Source organism: Corythoichthys intestinalis, unplaced genomic scaffold, assembly GCF_030265065.1.
Source record: "Corythoichthys intestinalis isolate RoL2023-P3 unplaced genomic scaffold, ASM3026506v1 HiC_scaffold_27, whole genome shotgun sequence".
Taxonomy (NCBI): domain Eukaryota; kingdom Metazoa; phylum Chordata; class Actinopteri; order Syngnathiformes; family Syngnathidae; genus Corythoichthys; species Corythoichthys intestinalis.
In genome coordinates, this window is record NW_026651596.1 from 638,772 (window position 1) to 661,470 (window position 22,699).

Below are 22,699 nucleotides of genomic sequence, written 5' to 3' on the forward strand. Positions count from 1 at the left end.
AGTTGCGCTAGCACACATGCTAATGAGGAGGAACTGTTTACCTGGCTGCATTTTCCCCTTTCCAATCCATTTGCTGATGATGTATATCAGGCTCAACGGCACAGCATGGCCTATCACTCACCTACTAATGTGCCCAAAAGACTTAAAGATCTGAATCCCTTTTCATCTGCTAATGTGGGGCATTTTGTGCACAGTACACCAATACCTATCAACGTGTGCAGGCAAGATGAGGCAATGGACTTTCAGCAGAACACTGCATGTTATCAACATCTGCATATGGCCCTTAATCTGAACATGCTGCTGCTGTCGCTCTGGAGCTCCGGTAGCGTGTGCGTAGACCAGGAGAAGCCCTGCACGTCTTCCGCGATTACATTTATGGAAGAGTGGCGGTCGCTTATGGTGACAAGACAGAGACTGAAGATTCCATCGCTGTTGAAGTTTTCACCAACAGTTTAGGGGATGCAGACCTTGTTCAGAAATTGTTGGAGAAGCGCCCATTCACGCTGGCCTTAGCATATGAACTAGCCCGTCGACATGAGATCACAAAAAGGACTGCGTCCTATGTTACCAACACCATGCAGTCAGTCACCCGCGGCGCTTCTGGGTTTCGACCCCGCTCTGCTGTCGTCTGAGAGGAGGACAACGACACGGAAGCTGAAGATTTTTGCTCAATCAGCCATTCCTCCTGTTCGCTGGCACTAAACACCCCTTTAAAGGGGAAAAGATATTGTCATCGCACACACCATATAATTGTCTGCATTAGTCTAACACATACATATGGTACAGGTTGGCACCGTCTAACTGTTTGCATTACTCTAACACACGTAATATAATTAATCAGGAAATAGTATCATTTTCATATTTACGGTAGGACTACACTACTAATATAAAATAAATAGCACACCATAGTTTAATGAGAAGAAATAGAAGTGATACACAATGCCGTCTTATCACAAGATTGACGCACCAACTCGTGCAATCAGCTCTCCCAGCAAACTCCAAGGACAAAGCACTTTGTCCTAAAACAAGTACAACCAGCCCAGACAGCAAAGTTGATAGCGTCCCAATCCGCGCATGAACCTAAGCCGCCTAAAACCGGCCACCAAGGGGAAGACCCAAAAGCAACGCCCAGACCCACCTTCGGACACGCCTTCGACATGACCCGCGTCAGCAAAGACTTTAAAAAGACTGGACACTGAGATAAGACAGATTTTTTCTGCTCGGAAACATGTAGCCTTGTTTTGGATCCAGAATTGTCCCTCCGTCGTCTGTTTTTGCCTTGTTTTTACCATTGTCGACAAATAAATTGTCAACCTGTTTTCGGTGAGTGTTCTTCAAGCTTTGAAACATGGAGTCAGTACAAAGGGTTAAAATAAGAGGACGCGCGAGATTCGGCCTTCCTGGCGGGCGCACGCAGGGCAGCATCAGCCGAGCGGCACTTGTTTTGGTTGGTGCTGTCCCCGGGTGCGTCTGGGCCGGGGGGGCGAAATTCAACAGTTGGCGACCCGACGTGATGGTTTGACGACGTGATAGGCCCAGACGACGGAGGGGGTTGACGAACGGCTGCGGAAGAGTCAACTGGAGCCCTTTTAGGTGCACCGTCAAAAGCCGAAAAGGTAAAAAGACGTTTTGTCATAATTTAAGGCGGGTCAAAGTTGACTTGAAGCGACATTCGACCATTTTGTGTTTTGTCTAACGGTGAATGTTGCATTCTGTCATATGGGGAATTAGTTTGGTAACAGTAGTCTTAACACTAGAGGGGTATTTTATAGATTTGTGCATGAAGTACAACATCCATTGTGTAGTTTAGGCTGGGTGAAAAAAAAAAAAAAAAATCAAAAAAACACAAAAAAACTATTAAAAAATAAAAATCATTTTTTAAAAAAAAAAGTAAAATAAAAGGACAAGTTGGATTAGGAAGCGTGGTGTCCCCTGGAATCCGATTGAATTGCGAGAGACAGCAATTGAAAAGGGGTTGTGAGTCGCCCCGCACCCCCCCCCACCCTTTCCTCCCGCATGCTGGTTGGCGTCTGGGCGACACAATCACCGGATTGTTGTTGTTTCCCAATTTGATTTGGTGGGACACACGTAATATACAGTATACATGCGCATGTATGCATATACATATAAATATATGTGTATGGGATAGGTATGGGCATGTATATGGAATTGTAGATTAGTGTGCGAGTACCCCCCGAGTGTTAGTAGGATTGCGAGGGATCGGCAGTTGCAAGCTCATTGTGACTGTTGGTTTCCGATCTGACGCGGGGGCTGTTGCCCGCAGTATGTGTATGCATATATGTGTATGTGATTAATTGCGCATATACATTTATATGGATAGACATATACTTGTCCAAAGGAAGTGAATTGACTGGCGAGGCAGCGTCAGGCCGGGTCAAATTCACCAGGACTGGAACGTGGCGGTTCCCCACCTCGCGTCTGACGAGGCGCGGGATTGTGAGCTGGGTGGAGGCACCCTAGGGCAGACATGCCCAAAGTCCGGCCCGGGGGCCAAATGCGGCCCGCGGTCAAATTTCATCCGGCCCCCAGCCTCTGTCATAAAATCAATAACTTTTGGCCCGCACACAGACTTAATAAATTGGTCAGCAGTACTGCTACCAGCATATTATTTATCCACTAAAAGGCAGCAGCACTCTAAACAACATTACTCCATTTGACCCTTTACTTGCAATTTTCTAAAATGTTCAAGATAAGGAGTGCGGGCCGTCGGTGGCCCCTATTTGCAACATGGGGTCCTCGACGGCATCCGCTGGGTTTTTGCCAAAATTGATTATAAGGGGAGGCTAGAATTGAAGCTGGGAATTTTCCAGTCCTTGTTTAACTATTTAAGATAAAATTGAGAGCCAAAGAGGGAAAACATGTAAAAAAAAATACTTTTTTTTTAATCAGTAGATCTGATTAGAAAAGGAACACAGTGTTCAAAATGAGGTGCACGGGCCGATGGGCGGGAGGCCCCTCTTGCTCTTGTTCAGGCCAATCAGAGCAGGGAAGGCTGAAGTCCCTGGATGTTTGGTAAAGTTATAGATTAAAAAAAAAAAAAGCTTTTTCGAACAGATGTTTTTACTAACAAAAGAATGTAGAGAAACAAAAGAATATTACAGTGATGCGTTCAACCACAAACTTACAATTATTAGAATCACAGACATGCAAACAGAACAAGCAAAGAACACCTTAAAGTTAATAACGGGGAATTGATATCATGGCTCGCTTCTAGTATAACGAATAGTTTGAAATATAATTTAATTTTTAGGGGATTCGAGCATGATGAATATGGGGAAAGCGGCACTTTTGGATCACATGTCGATAGAATTGGCTGTCGTGAATTCGGCTGTGATCCAAAGAACAACAGTATATCTTTATTGATTTTAGTTCTGATATAAGAAGACAACTATAAGTGACCTAATTTTTGCTGTTATGAAAATATAGTAGGAAATAAGTGGCCAACTTTGTCGAGACAGGCCACGACCAAATTTAATTGACAAATTATCAAATAGGGTGCGATTATAAAACCTGTAACAATGCAATATAAGAATTGTAAATATTTGAGCTAATTGACATTAATAACACCCCTTATAGTAACTACAACATCTTTGGAGAAAAAAAAAAAAGGGGCAAATGGTTCTTTCATAACACTTATCATGATTCCAAATTTACATCGGAGATAACGTTCCCAGAATGAGATCAATTGTAAGTCTTATTAGTTTTTATTTTTTTATTTTAACTTGGATAATTGCTTTTCATTGTTGACCCTTGAATGAAATAATTTCATGTTATATATATTTTTTTCCTTTTGCACTTTCGTAAAACTGATTTTTGATTTATTTTGTAGTTCCGTTTAATTTGGAGTCTATAGAAGCTAATTTAAGTTTGAGATGCCTTGCCTAAAGGGTTAAAGTTTAGGAAAGAGCAAACTTTTAAAGTGGGTCATCTCAAAGTTTAGGAAAGAGCAAACTTTTAAAGTGGGTCATCTCAAGCTCAAGTCTCTGGTTGTTTTGGTAAAACAATAGATAAGACAGTCCTTCCCTAGCCACTATTGACTCCCGAAAGAATGCGGAGGGAGAATCTCCTACATGTGTTAATTTTGATATACGGGACAATGTAAAAGTGGATTTAGGTTTTTAAAATACTTGAAAATGTCAGATTTCACTAAAATATAATCTTTTGGGTCACCCGCGGATTGAATTGGGCTATCCTTGCGAAAAAAATAAAGCAATAAATGAATAAAATAAAATAAAAAAAGGGAAAAAGACATTTTCACCAATTTCATGATCTGGGATGAAAAGACAAGACCAATGTAGGTAAATTTTGTTGCTTTGAAATTATAGGGGAAATAAGCAACCAATTTTTTAAGAGAAAGACCACAGTCGAAATCGAATTCACAAATTACATAAGAGGGGAGGAATTAAATTTGAGAACGTAAACAAACACGGGCATCATGCCAAATGCAATTTATTATGCTGGGGAATTTGCTTATGTTAAATGTTAAAAATAATACTCGAAAGATACAACGATAATTAGATAGAATCTAGAGATGAGTTACTTTAATTTCAGAATACTTTTCCAAGTCTACCGCCTATAAATACAATTTCCCCAGTATAAGACAATTTTTATGTTTTCATTTTTGATTTTTGATTTTTATTTTTGATCTTTTGATGAATTACCCTCATGTGATATTTTTCCATTGCTTTGGAGACCTTTATGGAACAGATTTTTTAAAGGACTTATATCTTTAAAAAAAAAAAAAAACAAAAAAAAAAAAAGGAGGAGTGGAGAAAGTGTTGTTTAGTTCCATGCCTGTGCTAACTGTATTTTTCATTTTTTTTAGAATTTTTCTAAAAATTCTATTTTTATGTTGGGATTGCATTTTTTCGTTTTTTTATAAAATTTCTATATTTTCATATTTTATATTTGCCTGTTTGAAGGACATCGTTTAATTTGCATAGAAAAAAAAAACAAAAACTGGTTGGCTTGTAGTTATTCTATTGATCCTATTCACTGGTTTGTTATTTTGCAATTATTTTCAGGGGACCTAATTGTTTCACAAAAGGGGAGAACGATACATATTTTGAACGACATAAGGAACAAAGGAAAAGGCATCAATTTCCAAGACATAAATATTTTAATTATGGCTAAGTGGCTTTGTTTTGGATCTGAATTGAACATGAGGGGTTTGTAAACTGGAAATAATAAGACATATAAATGTTTTTGTGTTGATTGTTGCATTGGTTAACATTGAACAGTTTAAACTTGGAGTAGACAACCACACACCGTAGTAATGAATGTATAACTCCCATCTTTCGACAAAATGATTCCTTGTGACTAGGGTTGTTGACGATCAATATTATTTATTAAGCTTATTGTTAAAAAAGAAGAGTTAGAATCTCAAATAATGGTATTTAGACCACCATAGGGGATAGTTTTTGATTTTGTCTAGATAATGGGGGTATCACATAAGTTGATGTAAATTGGGAATGATAACATAGACTGGGTATTCATAATGAACTTTGAGTAGTAGCTATGAGTGATATAGCCATGCTTACAATTGCAATTGTGGGCATGGCTAGAGGGGGTTAAGTGGGTCAAGATAACACCAACATTATTACTGAAAGTTAATATGGATGCGGAAAACTGTAAATTTTTATTGACTTGTACAGTCTGTTCAATTCTAAACATACAGTTCTTAGGCCCAACAAACAGTAAATTATTATAAACATAATACTATTCATAATCTCATTTAGACATATGGAGGTTGACACATTGCTTTAATAACACGACACATTTTAGGAGCACGCATAGGCCATTACAACGATCTAAAGGTTTTCCCTGACCACATTGTTTCCCAAAAGATTTCAAGGTTTAAGGATAATGATCTGCCACATCACATGTTGGAGTTTTGAGACGGGTGCTGTTGGGACGTTTCAGGTGGTAAGGTTACAAATAGGCCCAGTTATGATAAGTAAGTATGACAAATCGGCTATTCTTAAGTTTATCCTTATTTCTATTTATCGATCCTCTGAAACACCAGATGTGTATGTTGACAGGATGGGAAGACCCTGAACGCTAGCTGAGCTGGAGCTGGGTGTGACATGCGGAGCCATCGCACCGGCACACGGACCACCGGTTGCGCGGGTGGGAGAAGGGATCGCCAATGGTTGGAGGATCAAAGGTTTGATTCCAGACCCCACCTATTCCCTCAGGGCTGCGACATGCGGGTACCGCACGAGCCGTGAGCTGGTGGTTGTGTGAGAACAGGTGCTCTCAAAATAATGGTTCATCGCCAAGGGACAGCCGTCACGACTGTCCCCACGGTTTTATACTCACCCCAGCTGACGATGCTGTGTTTCGTCGAGGTGAATGTTTTCCGGTCTGTTTGAGTTTGAGAGAGTATTTAAATGTTAGAGATATTACCCTGCCTTAGACGTCTCACGGGCATTGGGCAAAACTAAAACATGTGAGTACATGACATATTTTAAGCACACCACATAGTCCCAGATGTATTTGATTAAGATTCTTTACTTTTATTATTTCATTTTCACTTTCTAATGATTAACTTTCCTGTAGGTACCGCATTATATTTTAGACACCTTAAACTCATTGTTTGTGTTCTACACAAAGGCAAAGTCGTTCTATGCTTTAATTAGGGAGTGTTTTAAAGTATGTTGGAGGCTCTGTATTCTTTTGAGTTCAACAGATTACAGCTACACTAGGATCCACTCGGGGAAGGGGGGGGGCAACCATGACGGATCCGGACTGGGAGAAAATAAGGACCCTTTCCCATTCCCATTTGACCCATGTCCTAGGAAGCGACAATTGATTATGGAAATAAATAGGTTTAGCGTCATGGTCCCTGTCGCTATAGTGCTCTTGTTTATTTGTTCTTTTTTGATATTATTTTTCGCTAAAAGGTTTGGATTTTCTTTCCTTTTTCCCTTTTATTGATTTCACATGCGGATGTTGCTGTTAGAAATGTGGTGTGGAAAGGTGCCCCTGACATTGTTGGTAAATGGTGGGAATACACATTGTTTATGTAGTAGGGTTTTATTTTTCCGTCACCTTTTTTCGATCTTTTGCAGTCACATTTGGGTTTGTAATTCCTCGACACATGTCATATAAGTTCACTGGGTTGTTTTATATTTCCACAATCACCATAGATGCATTTTGTTCTTGGGATTTTTGTTCAAAGACTACTATTTTTTCGTTAGGTTCTAAATCATAGTACTCGGTAGATTTGGGCCATTTTTAAGTCCCAGTTTTTATTCTTTAGCTTTTAGCCATTTTTTGTCATTTGGGGTGGAGAATATAACTTATTATTTTTTTTTATTTTTTTTTTATTAGGATGTTTATTCATTTTTTGGTGAATGGGGCGGAATAAAGTTTTTCTTTAATTGGGGTGGAATAAAGTTTGCCTACAGGCCTCTGTGTCCATCATTTTCAACAACTGGTAAGGGGTGAAGACCTTTATTTCGAGTTTCGAGTTCATTGTGTCCAAGTTTTTCTGTATTGCAACATTCCGCTTTTGTACAGTACCGCTTTTTCACCATTCTCTAGTCAATGGGGGAATGTTTTTGCTGTGTTATGTTTTTAGATGTAGTAATTTGTCAGTGATGTTCTTTTTCCTCCTTTAAAAGCTGTTCTGAGGTGTTTGACACACTGTTGCCTTCCTTTTTGTTCAGGGCTGCGCACAGTTCCCTCTTACAACAGGTGGTGGTTGACCCTAATGTTACGGAAGTGGAAAAGGGGAGTACTTAAATTTTAATTTACTGGACCAAATTTAACTCAGTGCGGTTCTCACTTTCCCTAATTTAAAGGTTTTTATTCAATGGACCAAATTTAGCTTAGTGTGTCTCTCATTTTTCCTAACTAAAGATTAACTTTATTTTTATTTATGGGGACAAATTTAACTGAATGTATATCTCATTTTTCCTAGCGACAGGGCTAACTTGATTGGTAGCCCGTCTAATTGATCATGAAAAATCGGTCTCAATGCACCTGTACAAAGAGGGCACTGTGAGTTGATGCCTATAGCCACGGGACCAAAGACAACCAAGGATGAACCTTTGAGGCGGTATCATATTGTTTCAAGAGTACTTAACAGGAGTCCTGAGGGGGACTTGCAAATTTCACACATCCCTGTTTAAACTGTTCATCAATTGCTACATTTCTTCCACCACTTGATAAAGCTAAGTTCTAAGGCCACATCCATGTTTTTACGATCCCCTGTCGGGGCTCGTGAGGGGGATTAAAGGGGAAAAGATATCATCATCGCACACACCATATAATTGTCTGCATTAGTCTAACACATACATATGGTACAGGTTGGCACCGTCTAACTGTTTGCATTACTCTAACACACGTAATATAATTAATCAGGAAATAGTATCATTTTCATATTTACGGTAGGACTACACTACTAATATAAAATAAATAGCACACCATAGTTTAATGAGAAGAAATAGAAGAGATACACAATGCCGTCTTATCACAAGATTGACGCACCTACTCGTGCAATCAGCTCTCCCAGCAAACTCCAAGGACAAAGCGCTTTGTCCTAAAACAAGTACAACCAGCCAGGACAGCAAAGTTGATAGCGGGTGTCCCAATTCGCGCACGAACCTAAGCCGCCTAAAACCGGCCACCAAGGGGACGCAACGCCCAGACCCACCTTCGGACACGCCTTCAACATGACCCGCGTCAGCAAAGACTTTAAAAAGACTGGACACTGAGATAAGACAGATTTTTTCTGCTCGGAAACATGTAGCCTTGTTTTGGATCCAGAATTGTCACTCCGTCGTCTGTTTTTGCCTTGTTTTTACCATTGTCGACAAATAAATTGTCAACCTCTTTTCGGTGAGTGTTCTTCAAGCTTTGAAACATGGAGTCAGTACAAAGGGTTAAAATAAGAGGACGCGCGAGATTCGGCCTTCCCGGCGGGCGCACACGGGGCAGCGTCAGCCGAGCGGCACTTGTTTTGGTTGGTGCTGTCCCCGGGTGCGTCTGGGCCTGGGGGGGGGCGGATTTCAACACACCCAACCAACGGGATGACAACAAAAGTGGGGGAGTTCGCTGCCGGAACTGTCAGGGTTGGGGCCACATTCAGAGGCACTGTTCTTCCCCTTTAAAGTTCACTAAAGCTGCAGCCTCCAATGGTACACCTGGTGGGGGTGTACCATTTGTCAGGGTACTGACAAAAGCTGGTGGCATAAAATATAGTTTGGGAGGTGCAAGAAGTGGACAGTTTTGACCATAGGCGGAGCTTGACTTTTGGGGCAATGGGGGCACAACATGTTGATGAGCCCGAAACACAGTGCCAGCAATAAAATTAACTTACAAGGATATTTATCATCATAAGTTGACAATGAGCGTTTTTTGGTTCCCTTCATTGTTGCGGGGAATTCTAACTAAGGCTGCTTAGGCAATACTTTACGCCAATATCGTCATCCATTGAAAATGGTACGCCCTCCAGTGTCGTGCTAATGTAGCTACCCCAGTCAAAAATTGTATCCCCTGGGCGGAACCATATGGAGGTAGATTTATGCCTTATTATTCAATCAAAAAAAGTTGCTTCAATAAAACCAAAAAACAAGTTGCTTCAATCAAAATATATATTTTCAATCAAAAAAGGTCGCTTCAATCAAAAAAAAAAAAAAAAAAAAAAAAAAAAAAGGGTTTGAATGCAAAAATACATTTGAAACTCAAAAAAATGCAAGCTATTTTTCTTTGATTTTTGGGGGTGATTGAAGTCAAGTTTTTTTGATTGAAGCAACTTTTTTGATTGAAATAATGTTGATTTGTGTTTGGGCCAAGTTTTCTTTGATTGAAGCAGTCCTTTTTGTGTTTGGGCCATATTAAGGGCAGGACATTTGTGTCTTAATCATTGGGGGCACAACATGTTGATGAGCCCGAAACACAGTGTCAGCAATAAAATTAACTTACAAGAATATTTATAATCATAAGTTGACAATGAGCGTTTGTTTCCCATCATTCTTGACGGGAATTCTAAATCAGGCTGCTTAGGCAATACTTTTCGGCAAGATCGTCATCCATTGAATATGGTACGCCCGCCGGTGTCGTGCTAATGTAGTTACCCCAGTCAAAAATTATATCCCCTGGGTGGTGCCATATGGAGGTAGAGTTGTGTCTTTATTATTCAATTAAAAAAAAGTTGCTTCAGTCAAAAAAAAAAAAGTGTCTGAATGCAAAAATAAATTTGAAACTCAAAAAAATGCGTGTGACAGCTATTTTTCTTTGATTGATTTTTTTTTTTTTTTTTTGGATTGATTGAAGCAACTTTTTTTAATGCAGTAATGTTGATATGTGTTTGGGCCACATTTTGGCTAGGACGTTTTTGTCTTTATTATTTCATCAAAAAAAAAGTTGCTTCAAAAAATATATATTTTCAAACAGAAAAATCACTTCAATCAAAAAAATTTCAATGATAGAAAACGTTTTTGAATGCGAAAAAATATTTGAGATTGAAAAATTTGCAATTCAGCACTTAATTTTTGATTGAAAAATGTTTCTTTGATTGAAGCAATCCTTTTTGTGTTTGGGCCATATTGTGGGTAGGACAGTGTGTCTAAATCATTCAATCCCAATCAGTCAATCAAAAAAAAAAAAAAATTCAATCAAGGAAAAAAAACATTTGAAAAATAAAATTGCCCTCCCCTAATTTTTTTTTGTTGTTGTTGAAAATTATATGCAAAGCAAATGACCGTCTAAGGTGCTAGTCACATGATCTGTTCGAAAAATAATTTTGACCCATTATAAAAACATATTTTTTTGTTCATTTCATTCATTTTTGTTGCAGTTTCATTGCTTTACAACTTTAATGTATATATAAGAAAGTCAATTTCATGCAATGACACTTTTTAACCACTAGGAGGGGCCTGGCCCCCCCTTACTATCCGCTTATGGTTTTGACCATTATGCAGTAATTTTGCCATGTCGTACTGAATAAATGCTTTTTTAATATTTCATATTACATTTAGCACAAGACTTACTTGTCATGACCATACCATTTATTTAGCAGTTGGGGAAAATACTTCGATAAAAAGAATATCCTGTAAAAATATTGGAGTAGAGGGATTGAAAGAATGACATTTTGCTGCTCTCTTCCTCGTATTTTCCTCGTTATGAATAATTCCCTCTCAATGGGCTGAAGTCTAAATAAGATCAAACCATTCTCCTACCGATGTCATCCTCCTGTTGGGGACGCTAGAGTCCTATAATGGTAGGAGTGGCTAAACCGCAGATTAAAAGACTAATTTCTCGTCATCTGCGCTTTGCCAATTTGTTGTATAAACTCGAATCCTCTCAAAATATGATTTTAATTCACATAATAATGCTATTTAAGACTTTTTTTTATCCTGTCCTACGCACTCTAAGGTTCATATGCCTGATATATCTCATATAAGCCTCAGGTTTATCTCATTCCATTCTCGTAAATTCCACTTCAAAGAAACCAAGACATGCTTGAGACAATTATGAGAACTCCTATATATCTCTTACTTTTCAAATATTGCTCAAATCTGGTTTTCTCTAATCAATCTCCTTTTTCTCAATGATGTCTTTGCTCATTTTGACTCTTGCCTTGCTCCTAGGGGTACCTTTAGGATTACAAACTACATACAACATACAAATATGCAGAGAATGGGATAAATTTGAGATGATCAAATTTGTCTCACGAGACGAGATTATACAACAGATGAGCAGATTATTGCTATGGGGAGTATCAAAGTTGTGTATTTTGTAAAATTGACTCCAGTAAAATTATTTTCTTTAAAATTTACATGTAAAAAGTATTTTCTCCTGATTCATAAATGTGATTTATTTCTATATTTTAAATATGAATATATCATTTAACCGTGCAGAATGAAAAAAGCAATAAAATTGACTGCACTGTAAACAGAAGCTTAACAAGCTAAAAAAAAAAAAAAACCTCCAAAATTTGTCTTAATGGCAGAATGCAAGCAACTATTAGGGGCATACCCCCACCTACTTTTACACATTCCACCACTGTGAACGGGGGCACCGTTCCATGACATGACCGGGAAATGTACGAAGAGTGTGCTGGCTGCGCCTTCAGCTTCATCCGGCCACCACTTTGTCCAACCCTGCGATGCCGATGCTTCTGCCAACAAAGTAAGGCCGAGGCCCGGAAAAGGTGGGTGAAAATTCCCGCAAAGAGTGGGGGTACAGTCATCAAATGCATTTAGGGCACGTACATTCAGTCCAATATACAGAAGCAGTTGGCGATCGTACACCAGCAGACTTGTTTCGTTTAGTGCCAAGGGTAAGAAACAAAACGAACAGGAACTAGGTATTCGATAGCAAGCCACACACACACGTGACTCGTTTAACTGTTTGTTTGATTGTCGCACATTCAATAAAGCCAATGAAAGAGCATTGCTGACTAACTTTTTGTCACCAGGGAGGCCATTTTGGTAAGAATGGTTTGCATGCATTGTGGATTTATCTGTACACCACCAAACTCATTTCATGTCTCGGGGTGATTTCACGTGAATTGTCGATAATATATCGACGCTTAGCACGTTGACGCAATGGATCTGATCCGATGGCCAATGTGTGCATGCGATCTTAACGAGTCAATTGGCACAATTGCCGCATGAAATGTGCTATATCTGATGTAACTCTGGAGTAACTCTTCACTGGTGAGTCAAATTTGCAAAACATATAATTTTGCTTTACGGGGTCTTTAATACGTTTAAATCAAGGATTTACTGATGTAAAGACAACACCTATTCTACTGAAGAAATATGCACAGATTCAGCAAGTTCTCCTGCTGGTCAGTAAATATGGAGTGATTGTAGTAATGTTGCCATGGCAACTGATAGAACGTCTTGGAACAAGCTGTAATTGCGCAGAAATAGAAATCTTACTTTACAAGTAGAATAGAAAAGGCTTTGTTGCATTGAATAAGAGAGGAAAGGAAAAAATGCTTCTTCCTCAGTTATGTTTGCCCTTTTCCAAACGAGTCAACATAAGACTTCATGTTTGTTTTTTAGTCATCAATTTTGCTTGAAATGGGATAGTTTGGAAAGCACTTTTTCAGTCCTCCTGCCAACGGACGGCCTAGGCTAGGTTCATACCGCAGGTCTTAATGCACAAATCCGATTTTTTTGTCATATCTGTTTTTTGGTGTGCCCGTTCAAGTATTACGCATGCGCACTAATTCGCAGTCCGACACGTGCTGGGCAAGAAGACCCGCATGCGCAGAAGCATCAAAACAAATGACTACACATGTGCTGTGTTCAAGGCAAGCTAGGCGCTAATAACGCAGAGCTGTACCGCTACCGTAGCACCCTGTCTTTCTCGCTCCTTGATGATGTAATTGCTGCATGAATTCCGATTTGGGAGACTTGACTGTTCACACCGCTGCGACGTTCCGGAAAAATGTGACCCAGATCGGATTTGGAATGGTCCACTTCTGTGCGACTTGTCACGTTCAGACCGTCAAGTTCATGCCACCCTCGAGTCGCAAAAACACGAAAAAATCAGATTTGTGCATTAATCCCTGCAGTATGAACCTAGCCCTAGATGGAGCTGGCCATACAGTTCTTGAGTACAAGGCCTGCAAAGTTTGTGCTTGGGGACTGTAGCCTCCACACTGGTACAGTTGGTTTTCCAGAGTATTTCAATGTGGGGGACTCTGTCCTTCCACGATATTGCCTGGATGCATTCTGTGGAAGGCCTCCAGCATCCTGAGGTGGCAGCTGTCCATGCAGCTGCAAAAGCTGTAGAGGAGGGTTGTCATAACCACAGCCAGAAAAAAAACAGTCTTGGTGTTGAGTTTGCGATCTCTGTTTCGAAAGACTCATCTCCTGAGTCTGCAAAGTTGGTATAATCAATACGAATATTGGGATCTCTGCTTGATCCAGTTAAGTATCTCTCGCTGATACTGCACTTATTTGAGAGAAAGCCGTCCAGGCATTTGAAAGAATCCACTACTGCAAGTGCTTTATTGGAGATGGTAAAGCTCATAGTCATATTACTTCAGTCTGCCACGTTAACACAAAGGCTCAGTCTACCACCGGCTTTTGCAGCTGCTGAGAGACTATCTTGCAGTGCTTCTGGGGTGTGTGCCACAATTGCACATCCATATGGCATATTGGAGTTGGATGACTTTGATGATTTTACTTTCATGACTGCTTGGAGCCTTCTGATGTCAAAGAGATTTCCATCCAGTTGAAATCTGTGGTAACCCCACTGTCCATCCCAATCCTTTCATGGAGCAACTGTGTCAAACACAGAAGGAAGATATTGAACAGAACTGGTGAGAGGACTTATCACTGGCATGCACCAGTCGCACCTTGAAGGGTTCCGATTCATGGCCACCAATAGTCACGCGTGACACTATACCATCGTGGAATTGGCCAAGGATGATGACTAATTTCTGTGGGCATCCAAAGAATATTCCAAAGAAGCTTCTTGTTGACTGTGTCAAAAGCCTTTGACAGATCAATAAAAGGAACAAAATAAGTTCTGATGCTTTTCCCTACACTTCTGCTGAAGTTGCCTTGCTGTCAATACCATGTCTACTATTCTTCCTGAAACCACTTTGGGATTCCGGCAACAGATTGTCTGTGATGCTCTTTACCAGTTTATGTAGCATCACTTCAACCAGGACTTTACCAGCAACTGCTAGAAGCGAGATGCCACAGCTGTTGCCATAGAAGAAATTGTCCCTCTTGCCTTCATAGATGATAATGTGATGATATTCACATCTTTCCATTGCTGATGAAAACTCATTTCTGCCCTGCATTTCAATACAAATTCAACATGAATAAAATGATAATAAAACAAGAGAACTCTATGTTTAAAACAGGGGTCCCCAACTTTTTTTGCACCACGGACTGGTGTTATTTGGGTCTTTTTTTCACTGACCGATGTTCGGATAAATTTTGCAACCCATCAAAAATTGCAACGATGCGTTTCTGCACATGCGCGTAACGTTAAACGTAGCCGCAAATGCAGCGATTCCAAAGTAAACACTACAAACTTTGTTGAAAGACAGGAATATCAACTTATGTTTGATCATGGAAGGACTTGTAGAAAAGTTCTCCTCAGATATATCCTGCCATGTAAGCTGCACTCAACAACGTCACACCGCTCTCACCATTAACGTCTTCGCCTTGTCTTTAAACATTAATTAAGAAGCCCGCTTCACGAAGATACGATGTTGGAAATTGTAGCAAGGTTTTCAATGGTCTTGTAGCGATGTCAGGATATTCCAGAATGACTTTAATCCAGAACCTCTGTGAGTGAGTTGTTGTCTCAAATGTACGTTTAATAAGGTCGCCGTCATTTGCGATCTCTACAAGTTGATCTTCCTGTTGCACAGACATGCTCAAATCACTCGGTTTATTCACAAACGGGTCACGAATCCACTCCTTCCCAGTTCGTGGATCTTCGAGGTTGTAGGCTCGTCAGGTGCCCTTTTCGCCGTAAAAATATCTCGTGTGGGGGCTAATTATTTCCGGGAACAAATGTGCTGCGCCCGCGGCCTAGCAATACGTTATTATCGAGCACAAGCGCACATTGATATATTATATATACAAACAAGATGTACTGCCAACAGTCCAATCAATGGATTTCTATGACGACATTCTAATCTATCCCGAAGTATATCTAGAGTAGACAGGGATATTGGTGTGTTAACCAGGGGCACAGGGTTAATTCAGCCAGAATGCGGTCGTTATTAAATTATTATTTCTGTGCGGCCCGGTAGCTAATGCGCCACGGACCGATACCGGTCCGCGGCCCGGCAGATGGTTTAAAACACACAGTAAGGGGTAAATAAATTACAATTAAGAGGCATCTTTAGTCTTAGTGAAAACGACTAAAATATGGGCCACTATGATAGTTGAGTGTAACAGACAAAGATTTAGTCAGCAGTATTTATGCTGAACTTTCATACATACACAACTGGCCAAAGGTATTGGCACCCCTGCAATTCCATCAGATAATGCTCAATTTCTCCCAGAAAATGATTGCATTTACATTTGCTTTGGTAGTAATATCTTCATTTCTTTTGCTTGCAATGAAAAAAACCCACAAAAGAGAATGAAAAAAAAAAAAATGAAATCATTATCATTTTACACAAAATGTCAAAAATTGGCCTGACAAAAGTATTGGCATCTTCAGCCTAATACTTGGAAGCACAACCTTTAGACAAAATAACTGTGAACAACCGCTTCCGGTATCCATCACTTCCTTACAATGCTCTGCTAGAATTTAGACCATTCTTCTTTGGCCAACTGCTCCAGGTCTCGGTTATTTGAAAGGTGCCTTCTCCAAACTGCCATTTTCATATCTCTCCACAGGTGTTCTATGGGATTCACGTCTGGACTTATTGCTGGCCACTTTAGAAGTCTCTCAAACCATTTTCTAGTGCTCTTTGAAGTGTGTTTTAGGGTCATTGTCCTGCTTGAAGACCCATGACCTCTGAGGGAGACCCAGCCTTTTCACACTGGGCCCTACAGTATGCTGTAAAATTTGTTGGTAGTCTTCAGACTTCATAATGCCATGCACACTGTCAAGCAGTCCAGTGCCAGAGGTAGCAAAGCAACCCCAAAACATCAGGGAACCTCCGCCATATTTGAGTGTGGGGACATATTCTTTTCTTTGAAGGATTCGTTTTTCTCCCTGTAAACTCTATGTTGATGCCTTTTCCCAAAAAGCTCTATTTTTGTCTCATCTGAGCAGAGAACCTTCTTCCAAAACGTTTTTGACTTTCTCAGGTAAGTTTTGGCAAACTCCAGCCTGGATTTTTTTGTCTCTGGGTCAGAAGTGGGGTCTTCCTGGGTATCCTACCATAGAGTCCCTTTTCATTCAGACGCTGACGGATAGTACAGGTTGACACTATTGTACCCTCGGATTGGAGGACAGCTTGTTATCCACCATCCGCACAATCTTTCTTTGAAATCTTTCATCGATTTTTCTTTTCTGTCCACATATAGGGAGGTTAGCCACAGTGCCATAGGCTTTACACTTATTGATGACACTGCACACGGTAGAAACAGGAACATTCAGGTCTTTGGAGATGGACTTGTAGCCTTGAGATTGCCCATGCTTCCTCACAATTTTGCTTCTCAAGTCCTCAGACAGTTCTTTGGTCTTCTTTTTTTTTCTCTATGCTCAATGTGGTACACACAAGGACACAGGACAGAGGTTGAGTCACCTTTAATCCATCTAAACTGGCTGCAAGTGTGATTTAGTGATTGCAACCACCTGTTTTGTGCCACAGGTATGTAATAGCTGCTGTTAATTACACAAATTAGAGAAGCATCACATGATTTTTCAAAGAGTGCCAAAATTGTCTGGTCCAATTTTGGAGTTTTGAGGAAAATGATAATGATTTTTTTCCCACTCTCTTTTGTGTTTTTTCATTAAAGCAAAATGAAAGCAGATATTAATACGAAAGCATTTGTAATTGCAATCATTTTCTGGGAGAAATTGAGCATTATCTGACAGAATTGCAGGGGTGCCAACTCTTTTGGCCAGTACTGTATTATTGCCGTACTGTACGACAAGACTGTATATGTATCATGTTTAACAAATGTTAAAGGATTGCAAGTTGGTTTGTATCCTTTGATTTTTCTGAAAGCGGAGAGAAAAGTTTGGACACTGTTTTAAACAAAGAAAGAACTTTTTGAACACCCACTTCCTCTTTTCCATTATCAACGCACATCTCTTGTTTCACTCTAAAGCTGTTTCTCTGTTTATTCTTTCTTGGAAACACATGCGGATAGGTTATTTATCTAAAGATTACAAAGCCAAATGGAAGGTGGATTCTTTTATGGCACAAAAAAACATGACCTCAGACCATTTCCTGTCTGGGGACAACATTATAATCTTCACTGCCAGGGGATCTGTGTATAATCCCTGTTTTATTACAATGGATTTGGATCCTTTAGCAGTCAGTCACCTCTAGTTTTCTTTTTCCCGCAAGAGAGTGATAGTATGAATGTATCCTATTTATGTATTGTCAAAATAAGAACAATAATGAAAAAAATGTCTCCTGCTTTATTGACTGATGCTTTCAAAGAAATAAATAACGCATGTTCATTGTTGGCAAAATTGTGCATGAAAAATGCACTTGGCATTTAATTTTGTTGACCAATTAGGGTTTCATTTGATGTGTCTTGTATTTTTACATCAAGAAGATATCGCTATATACAAATATTTATTAGCATTTCAGTAAGCAAGAAAATTTTTACCACAAATTGTACTGTGAAATTACAGCTCAATAAGGTTATTTAAATGTATATATATATATATATATATATATATATTCCCTTATTTTTATCAACCCCTTTGGTGGGATTACGTCTGCGTCTGTGATTTAAAATTTATTTTAGAAAGCGACCAACAAAAAGGGGGCTGGGACCTGTGAACATGATTCATTGGAAGAGAATAGTGAAATGTGATGACGGTGATAAAAAAGCATTAGATTTTCAGCACATTTGTTGCAATCTACAGGGAGCTGAGCAACAGAGGGCAAATGCTCAATTGATTTGGAAAGCAAGAGGTTCTTGTATGATCCTCTACTGCCACCTGCTGGTACACAGATGAATAAATTTACCATACTATTCCACAATCTTGGCCAATAATACACCAGATAGATCAGAGCAAGAAGAAAGAAGCAGAGAAAAAATTACTCCCATAAAAACGGGGGAGGAAAAATTACTTATGAGTAGATAAGAGCAGATGGATTATGAAGTATAATTGTTGTGGTGGTTGGGTCTAGTGGGTTTCTTCCTTCTGTCAACTGCAGTTAAACTTTTTCACTTTAAGTTTGTTTTGTTAGAGATCCCCTGAAGCTAAGTGTTATAAAGTCACCTGTGTTGTGTAACGTCAGAGGAGGGTCTTACGTATGGCTCACGGAGTGTGGATGGACCCAAATGCAAGGAATAAGGCAGATGGGGCAACCGTTTATTTGAATGGACAGGTCAGCAAGTAAGCAGATAGACAGGCCTGCAGACAAGCCGGCGGATGAGCACAACTGCAGGCAGACGGATAGAGATGGGCAAACAAAACTTATGATCAAAAGCTTGTGTCACTCTAATGAATTGCCATGTTCCGACTGAAAGAGTCAGAGCTTGTACCAAACGACAGCTTATATGTGAATGATGTTTCACTTGTCCCGAAAATGCTTCAGAAGTTATCGATCACACGACGGTTTTTGCTTGGTACCGATAGCTACACCACTTTAGGGTAGACACACATATTTGAATTTAAAATGACACAAGCTGGTATTGTTTGCCCATCTCTAAAAACATGCCATTAAAAAAATAAACAGAATGTAATCTATGTGACAAAAAAAGCCAATACATACACAAATTATGACCTGCATGTTAGAGGCTCTGTCCCTCTCTCCTGAGGCCTGGCCAACCTTGGGCAGCTGTGCATGTTTTTAATCTGATTGCAGGTTGGACATCTGAGGGGTGGTGCAGGCAATAACAATCAGCTGTCTGTAAAAGCCAGTGGACGCCACCACTTGGTCGTCCGTGCAACTTGCAGGTTCCTTAGTCAGTTGCAGCTAGCATTTGTTTGTTAATTCTCTCTGATCACCAGCTCGTGACCTTTTTCGCTCTAGCCCGAGGACCTGCTTTTGCTCGCCTCTGATAGGATGACTACGCCTGCCATCTTCCCTGAGTATCATCAGCTCACGCCAGCTCGACTACCTCGAGTGGAAAGCTCCACACACCCCCTCCATCTTGCAGCGGTGTAGTCGCCCTCTGCCTTGGTTCTGGCGTCAGTCTACTCACGTTTTTATCCAAGTCTCAAAAGAAATAATTTTGCTCATCACAACCTCGTGCTTGTGTCTGCTCACAGATCCCCTCCATTCCACATACCCTAACACTGCATGTCACGTTCTGGCAGGGTGACTAGGTGCCCTAGGCCAATGTGTATCTCGGAGCCCCCCACCCCAAAAAGGAATTTTTTTTTTTTTTTCAAATTGTATATTTTGTAAATATAGGTAGTTACCGGGTTACGAATGAGTTCCGTTCCTACACTGGCAACGTAACTCGAATTTCCGTGTGAGTCGAAATTAGCCCTTTCAGTATCATAAATACACCCTAAATCTCAAAATAACTATCCAAAAACATGTGTATTACACCATATTAATAAAATAATATACTGTATTTACCATCAATGCTGGTGTGGTGAAAAAAGGTACATTGAGTATGCCGGCATTTTCACAATTGGAGACAAAATAGTTCTTGTTTCACTGATGTTTACTGTAGTTTTACTTTTAAACCACAGATACAGCATAGAACACTTTGGCCTGATAGTGAAAAAACAAGTAAGCCGATGTGATTTATGAAGCTTATTTAGAGCTTGATTTCAGCAACTTAGATAAGGGTGAGCTGCTTAAGCTACACTTGCTGCATCGGGCTCTACTTCCTCAGTAGAAAACAGAAAGCGACCTGATTGGGTGTGCGCTCACTGTAACTAAACTTATAGATATCACCATTTAAATTTTTAACTTGTAAATAACAATTTATGATCAACAATATAGTCCCAGGAATTGTGGAATGACAACAGGGGGGGAAATGTGTTAAAAATGCCAGGTTGTTTGCATGTTATGTGTTTTGAATCCCCCTCGTGGTCAGTTATTTTTCTGATCAGGCATAATTTTGGCCACCAAAAAAGTAAGACCTACGTTCACGTAGAAAGAAAAATAAAAAAGCAATTGTTGAGGAAGAGCAAGTTTTTGGTTTGATTAATTCGGGATGGGCATCATTACTGTTCTAACGCAGTGGTGTACATTCTCAAGTCACACCAGCCCAGCGCTATTTTACATGGTCCTTCGAGCCAGATGGAACACTGAAATCACCTCCCAATTTAAGAAGTCACGTGAAATAGCAAAGAGGAAGAATCAGAAAATAAAAATTCTTCTGAAGATGGCTCATCAGAAGACGAAAACATTGTCTCCTGCCTCGCCGATGAACAGTCAGCACAAACACTGAGTATGCGGGAAGCAGTGCAAACATGCAACAAGATCACCATGAAAGGATTAGAGATCCAAAGTCTACGTGGTCGCTGCTGTGAATCTCCCAGTCCACGCAGTCTACATCATCGTGAGTCTCCGAGTCCACGCAGTCGTCGTGAGTCTCCGAGTCCACGCAGCTTACGTCATCGTGAGTTTCCGAGTCCATGCAGCCTGATACCAGATTTTGCTGAATCATCTCAAGTTGGAGGAAGCATTACTCCTTCCTGATTCACACTGCAGCAGCCGCTCCCCCTAGAGTGATACTATGGATGCTCTTAATGAACAATATGGCCAGCCTCATCAATTAGCGCTGAAGCGCATCGCCGAGCTTAAGGACGAGCCAAACATCAGGAGCGGGGATACAAAGTCATTCTGGAAATTTGCTTTAAAGGTGCGTGCCCTGGTTGGGATGTTGTTTCAGTTAGGTGACCTTGGGCAGATAGAGTCAAAATGTGGTTCACACATATCCAGAAGTTTCCGCACAACCTCCGAGCAGATTTCAAGAGACACATAAATCCTCCCAGAATCCTTATCCCCACTCTAGTGCACTAATCAGATCAAGTCCTGCAGAGACCGCCATTTCACAAGGAAAGAGCAACCAAGAGAGACTCAACTAAAAGGCAGCTTTGTGTTTCATGGTAGCGAGCTAAGGCAAGGAACAAGGAACCAACCAAATTCTGCCCTTTTTCTAATACAGCCCAACATTTTCTAAACCAGTGCACAAACTTTAAAATCCTAACAAAAGATAGACAACTGGATTTGTTCAAACATGAGATGTTGGAGATGCGGGCGTGAACATTTGTCATCACAATGCACTCTCAAGGCAAGATGCAAGAAGTGCTAAGGAAAACACTTAGAGGTGCTCTGTGGAAATAATGCAATTCATAGATCACAGCCCTACAACCAGCGTTCCAGTTGCCAATGACAACACTGAAGTAATGTGCTCGACTGTTAAAACACTGTATGTGAATAAGCCTACTAGTAGCAACAATGTGATGTTTAATCGGAGTCATTGTGAAAAATTGAAATACAGCACTGGATACCTACGCCGTGCTTGATGATGGCTCTACTTCATGAGGCATTTCAAGCCCTGGGCCTCCAAGGGAGCCCTGAGGATCTGTATCTGAGAAGAGCACGGCAAGATGTCTGTGACAGTATTTTCAGGAAACTTGTTTTCAGGAAACGCTGACACATTGCGTTGCCGACATTATTCCTTGTGACGTTACACAGCTCCCACTTTGCCAGTTAAGCAGGTTACTTGTCCTCAGCAACTACAGCTTCCAGAATGTCATCCCGCAAATGGCAAGGAAGTCTGCGGCACTGGGCGAGCATGCTCTCTTCCAGCCGGCGTTGAAGGTGTCCGAGGGTCCTCATTTTTTTCCTCCAGCCTGAATTCCATCTATGGAGATGGTCGGATTGACGGGGGCGAGTCGATCTCGGTGAAGGATCACCACCCGGTTTCTCCTCATTCGTGGTTACCATCCTAAATCCCACTTTTGACACCAGTGTAGCGCTTGTAAGAATTGGCAACTTACTTTTTACTGTTTATTTTTCTCCGCACTCAATCGTGATGTCAGTAACCCACCAATGGGAGCGTCGCATTGCCACATCAAACGCACCAATAGGAGAGTCGCACTGATGATCAATGCAGCGTTTCCT

At 40.4% G+C, this 22,699-nt stretch overlaps 1 long non-coding RNA gene across 1 annotated transcript; it reads right to left on the reverse strand.

Annotated features, from left to right (window-relative positions):
- Window positions 1-11,965: 11,965 nt before the first annotated feature.
- Window positions 11,966-19,427, reverse strand: LOC130911322 (uncharacterized). The gene is made up of 3 exons (XR_009062004.1): window positions 19,379-19,427; window positions 18,883-19,017; window positions 11,966-12,151 (listed from the first exon to the last, which is right to left on the reverse strand). It is a non-coding gene; the product is annotated as an uncharacterized LOC130911322 (long non-coding RNA).
- Window positions 19,428-22,699: the final 3,272 nt, after the last annotated feature.